General features: G+C 45.6%; 9 non-coding genes across 9 annotated transcripts; all 9 read right to left on the bottom strand.

Moving 5' to 3' along the window:
- Positions 1–52: 52 nt before the first annotated feature.
- Positions 53–171, bottom strand: LOC112081721. Its single transcript, XR_002896643.1, has one exon. It is a non-coding gene; the product is annotated as a 5S ribosomal RNA (ribosomal RNA).
- Positions 172–859: 688 nt separating this feature from the next.
- LOC112081766 lies at positions 860–978 on the bottom strand. Its single transcript, XR_002896687.1, has one exon. It is a non-coding gene; the product is annotated as a 5S ribosomal RNA (ribosomal RNA).
- A 403-nt stretch (positions 979–1,381) lies between these two features.
- LOC112081654 lies at positions 1,382–1,500 on the bottom strand. Its single transcript, XR_002896579.1, has one exon. It is a non-coding gene; the product is annotated as a 5S ribosomal RNA (ribosomal RNA).
- A 387-nt stretch (positions 1,501–1,887) lies between these two features.
- On the bottom strand, positions 1,888–2,006 carry LOC112081710. The gene has a single exon (XR_002896632.1). It is a non-coding gene; the product is annotated as a 5S ribosomal RNA (ribosomal RNA).
- A 689-nt stretch (positions 2,007–2,695) lies between these two features.
- Positions 2,696–2,814, bottom strand: LOC112081655. The gene has a single exon (XR_002896580.1). It is a non-coding gene; the product is annotated as a 5S ribosomal RNA (ribosomal RNA).
- A 403-nt stretch (positions 2,815–3,217) lies between these two features.
- LOC112081653 lies at positions 3,218–3,336 on the bottom strand. Its single transcript, XR_002896578.1, has one exon. It is a non-coding gene; the product is annotated as a 5S ribosomal RNA (ribosomal RNA).
- Positions 3,337–3,723: 387 nt separating this feature from the next.
- Positions 3,724–3,842, bottom strand: LOC112081699. The gene has a single exon (XR_002896621.1). It is a non-coding gene; the product is annotated as a 5S ribosomal RNA (ribosomal RNA).
- Positions 3,843–4,526: 684 nt separating this feature from the next.
- LOC112081754 lies at positions 4,527–4,645 on the bottom strand. The gene has a single exon (XR_002896675.1). It is a non-coding gene; the product is annotated as a 5S ribosomal RNA (ribosomal RNA).
- Positions 4,646–5,050: 405 nt separating this feature from the next.
- On the bottom strand, positions 5,051–5,169 carry LOC112081652. The gene has a single exon (XR_002896577.1). It is a non-coding gene; the product is annotated as a 5S ribosomal RNA (ribosomal RNA).
- Positions 5,170–5,287: the final 118 nt, after the last annotated feature.

The following is a 5,287-nucleotide window of genomic DNA, read 5'->3' as shown; positions in this document are numbered from 1 at the left end:
TATTTCAAATGAAAAGACCTAAAAAAAAAAAAGAATCAAGAGAAACAAAAAAGGGGTGAAACACGAGGACTTCCCGGGAGGCCACCCATCCTAGTATTACTCTCGCCCAAGCACGCTTAACTGCGGAGTTCTGATGGGATCCGGTGCATTAGTGCTGGTATGATTGCACCCGATAGTATATGTATCGCAATAGCACATATCCTTTGCCTTTGAGTCCGCAATGAATCTCTTCTCATGTGTTGCACTGTTTATATGGCTTTTCCGCCCAGCTGCGACAAGCATTCATGCCAAGATATATAAGTTAGGACACCACGTTTGACGACACTTAAACCCGGGCTTATGTTTTAGAAAAGGGCCCGGAAGAGGGTCTAAAACTCAAAATTTTGGCCTTGTAAACCGCACCCATGGGCTTTAGACCCTTGGACACGCCAGAGAGCACACTTGGGGCTTTCCGTTAGTATATGTATCGCAATAGCATATATCCTTTGGCTTTGAGTCCGCGATGAAATCTCTCCGCATGTGTTGCACTGTTTATATGGCTTTTCCCGCCCAGCTGAGACGAGCATTCATGCCAAGATGTATAAGTTAGGACACCACGTTTGACGACACTTAAACCGGGTCTTATGTTTTAGAAAAGGGCCCGGAAGAGGGTCTAAAACTCAAAATTTTGGCATTGTAAACCGCACCCATGGTCTTTAGATCCTTGGACACGCCAGAGAGCACACTTGGTGCTTTCCGAAAAGTTGCTTTAGGAGGCGTGGTTCCACACGATCTCGAAATGGCGTCGTTCGAAAGATGCCTTGTATTTCAAATGAAAAGACCTAAAAAAAAAAACAAAAGAATCAAGAGGAACAAAAGAGGAGTGCAACACGAGGACTTCCCGGGAGGTCACCCATCCTAGTACTACTCTCGCCCAAGCACGCTTAACTGCAGAATTCTGATGGGATCCGGTGCATTAGTGCTGGTATGATCGCGCCTGTTAGTACATGTATCGCAATAGCATATATCCTTTGGTTTTGAGTCCGCAATGAAATCTCTTCGCATGTGTTGCACTGTTTATATGGCTTTTCCCGCCCAGCCGCGACCAGCATTCATACCAAGATATATAATTTAGGACACCACGTTTGACGACACTTAAACAGGGGCTTATGTTTTAGAAAAGGGCCCAGAAGAGGCTCTAAAACTCAAAATTTTGGCCTTGTAAACCACACCCATGGTCTTTAGACCCTTGGACACGTCAGAGAGCACACTTGGGGCTTTCCGAAAAGTTGCTGTAGGAGGCATGGTTCCACACGGTCTAGAAATGGCGTCGTTCGGAAGGTGCCTTGTTTTTCAAATGAAAAGACCCAAAAAAAAACAAAGAATCAAAAGGAACAAAAAAGTGGTGCAAGACGAGGACTTCTAAGGAGGTCACCCATCTTAGTACAACTCTCGCCCAAGCACGCTTTACTGTGGAGTTCTGATGGGATTCGGAGCATTAGTGCTGGTATGATCGCACCCATTAGTATATGTATCGCAATAGCATATATCCTTTGGCTTTGAGTCCGCGATGAAATCTCTTCGCATGTGTTGCACTGTTTATTTGGCTTTTCCCGCCCAGCTGAGACGAGCATTCATGCCAAGATATATAAGTTAGGACACCACGTTTGACGACACTTAAACCGGGGCTTATGTTTTAGAAAAGGGCCCGGAAGAGGGTCTAAAATTCAAAATTTTGGCCTTGTAAACTGCACCCATGGTCACGCTAGAGAGCACACTTGGGGCTTTCCTAAAAGTTGCTGTAGGAGGCGTTGTTCCACACGATCTCGAAATGGCGTCGTTCGAAAGATGCCTTGTATTTCAAATGAAAAGACCTAAAAAAAAAAAAGAATCAAGAGAAACAAAAAAGGGGTGAAACACGAGGACTTCCCGGGAGGCCACCCATCCTAGTATTACTCTCGCCCAAGCACGCTTAACTGCGGAGTTCTGATGGGATCCGGTGCATTAGTGCTGGTATGATTGCACCCGATAGTATATGTATCGCAATAGCACATATCCTTTGCCTTTGAGTCCGCAATGAATCTCTTCTCATGTGTTGCACTGTTTATATGGCTTTTCCGCCCAGCTGCGACAAGCATTCATGCCAAGATATATAAGTTAGGACACCACGTTTGACGACACTTAAACCCGGGCTTATGTTTTAGAAAAGGGCCCGGAAGAGGGTCTAAAACTCAAAATTTTGGCCTTGTAAACCGCACCCATGGGCTTTAGACCCTTGGACACGCCAGAGAGCACACTTGGGGCTTTCCGTTAGTATATGTATCGCAATAGCATATATCCTTTGGCTTTGAGTCCGCGATGAAATCTCTCCGCATGTGTTGCACTGTTTATATGGCTTTTCCCGCCCAGCTGAGACGAGCATTCATGCCAAGATATATAAGTTAGGACACCACGTTTGACGACACTTAAACCGGGGCTTATGTTTTAGAAAAGGGCCCGGAAGAGGGTCTAAAACTCAAAATTTTGGCATTGTAAAGCGCACCCATGGTCTTTAGACCCTTGGACACGCCAGAGAGCACACTTGGTGCTTTCCGAAAAGTTGCTTTAGGAGGCGTGGTTCCACACGATCTCGAAATGGCGTCGTTCGAAAGATGCCTTGTATTTCAAATGAAAAGACCTAAAAAAAAAAAACAAAAGAATCAAGAGGAACAAAAAAGGAGTGCAACACGAGGACTTCCCGGGAGGTCACCCATCCTAGTACTACTCTCGCCCAAGCACGCTTAACTGCAGAGTTCTGATGGGATCCGGTGCATTAGTGCTGGTATGATCGCGCCTGTTAGTACATGTATCGCAATAGCATATATCCTTTGGTTTTGAGTCCGCAATGAAATCTCTTCGCGTGTGTTGCACTGTTTATATGGCTTTTCCCGCCCAGCCGCGACCAGCATTCATACCAAGATATATAAGTTAGGACACCACGTTTGACGACACTTAAACAGGGCCTTATGTTTTAGAAAAGGGCCCAGAAGAGGCTCTAAAACTCAAAATTTTGGCCTTGTAAACCGCACCCATGGTCTTTAGACCCTTGGACACGTCAGAGAGCACACTTGGGGCTTTCCGAAAAGTTGCTGTAGGAGGCATGGTTCCACACGGTCTAGAAATGGCGTCGTTCGGAAGGTGCCTTGTTTTTCAAATGAAAAGACCCAAAAAAAAACAAAGAATCAAAAGGAACAAAAAAGTGGTGCAAGACGAGGACTTCTAAGGAGGTCACCCATCTTAGTACAACTCTCGCCCAAGCACGCTTTACTGTGGAGTTCTGATGGGATTCGGAGCATTAGTGCTGGTATGATCGCACCCATTAGTATATGTATCGCAATAGCATATATCCTTTGGCTTTGAGTCCGCGATGAAATCTCTTCGCATGTGTTGCACTGTTTATTTGGCTTTTCCCGCCCAGCTGAGACGAGCATTCATGCCAAGATATATAAGTTAGGACACCACGTTTGACGACACTTAAACCGGGGCTTATGTTTTAGAAAAGGGCCCGGAAGAGGGTCTAAAATTCAAAATTTTGGCCTTGTAAACTGCACCCATGGTCACGCTAGAGAGCACACTTGGGGCTTTCCTAAAAGTTGCTGTAGGAGGCGTTGTTCCACACGATCTCGAAATGGCGTCGTTCGAAAGATGCCTTGTATTTCAAATGAAAAGACCTAAAAAAAAAAAAGAATCAAGAGAAACAAAAAAGGGGTGAAACACGAGGACTTCCCGGGAGGCCACCCATCCTAGTATTACTCTCGCCCAAGCACGCTTAACTGCGGAGTTCTGATGGGATCCGGTGCATTAGTGCTGGTATGATTGCACCCGATAGTATATGTATCGCAATAGCACATATCCTTTGCCTTTGAGTCCGCAATGAATCTCTTCTCATGTGTTGCACTGTTTATATGGCTTTTCCGCCCAGCTGCGACAAGCATTCATGCCAAGATATATAAGTTAGGACACCACGTTTGACGACACTTAAACCCGGTCTTATGTTTTAGAAAAGGGCCCGGAAGAGGGTCTAAAACTCAAAATTTTGGCCTTGTAAACCGCACCCATGGGCTTTAGACCCTTGGACACGCCAGAGAGCACACTTGGGGCTTTCCGTTAGTATATGTATCGCAATAGCATATATCCTTTGGCTTTGAGTCCGCGATGAAATCTCTCCGCATGTGTTGCACTGTTTATATGGCTTTTCCCGCCCAGCTGAGACGAGCATTCATGCCAAGATGTATAAGTTAGGACACCACGTTTGACGACACTTAAACCGGGTCTTATGTTTTAGAAAAGGGCCCGGAAGAGGGTCTAAAACTCAAAATTTTGGCATTGTAAACCGCACCCATGGTCTTTAGATCCTTGGACACGCCAGAGAGCACACTTGGTGCTTTCCGAAAAGTTGCTTTAGGAGGCGTGGTTCCACACGATCTCGAAATGGCGTCGTTCGAAAGATGCCTTGTATTTCAAATGAAAAGACCTAAAAAAACAAAAGAATCAAGAGGAACAAAAGAGGAGTGCAACACGAGGACTTCCCGGGAGGTCACCCATCCTAGTACTACTCTCGCCCAAGCACGCTTAACTGCAGAATTCTGATGGGATCCGGTGCATTAGTGCTGGTATGATCGCGCCTGTTAGTACATGTATCGCAATAGCATATATCCTTTGGTTTTGAGTCCGCAATGAAATCTCTTCGCATGTGTTGCACTGTTTATATGGCTTTTCCCGCCCAGCCGCGACCAGCATTCATACCAAGATATATAAGTTAGGACACCACGTTTGACGACACTTAAACAGGGGCTTATGTTTTAGAAAAGGGCCCAGAAGATGCTCTAAAACTCAAAATTTTGGCCTTGTAAACCGCACCCATGGTCTTTAGACCCTTGGACACGTCAGAGAGCACACTTGGGGCTTTCCGAAAAGTTGCTGTAGGAGGCATGGTTCCACACGGTCTAGAAATGGCGTCGTTCGGAAGGTGCCTTGTTTTTCAAATGAAAAGACCCAAAAAAAAAAACAAAGAATCAAAAGGAACAAAAAAGTGGTGCAAGACGAGGACTTCTAAGGAGGTCACCCATCTTAGTACAACTCTCGCCCAAGCACGCTTTACTGTGGAGTTCTGATGGGATTCGGAGCATTAGTGCTGGTATGATCGCACCCATTAGTATATGTATCGCAATAGCATATATCCTTTGGCTTTGAGTCCGCGATGAAATCTCTTCGCATGTGTTGCACTGTTTATATGGCTTTTCCCGCCCAGCCGCGGACGAGCATTCAT

This window comes from Eutrema salsugineum, unplaced genomic scaffold, assembly GCF_000478725.1.
Source record: "Eutrema salsugineum unplaced genomic scaffold, Eutsalg1_0 scaffold_10, whole genome shotgun sequence".
Classification (NCBI taxonomy): Eukaryota; Viridiplantae; Streptophyta; class Magnoliopsida; order Brassicales; family Brassicaceae; genus Eutrema; species Eutrema salsugineum.
Note: the sequence above shows the minus strand (reverse complement) of the source record. Positions and strands in the feature narration are given on the sequence as shown.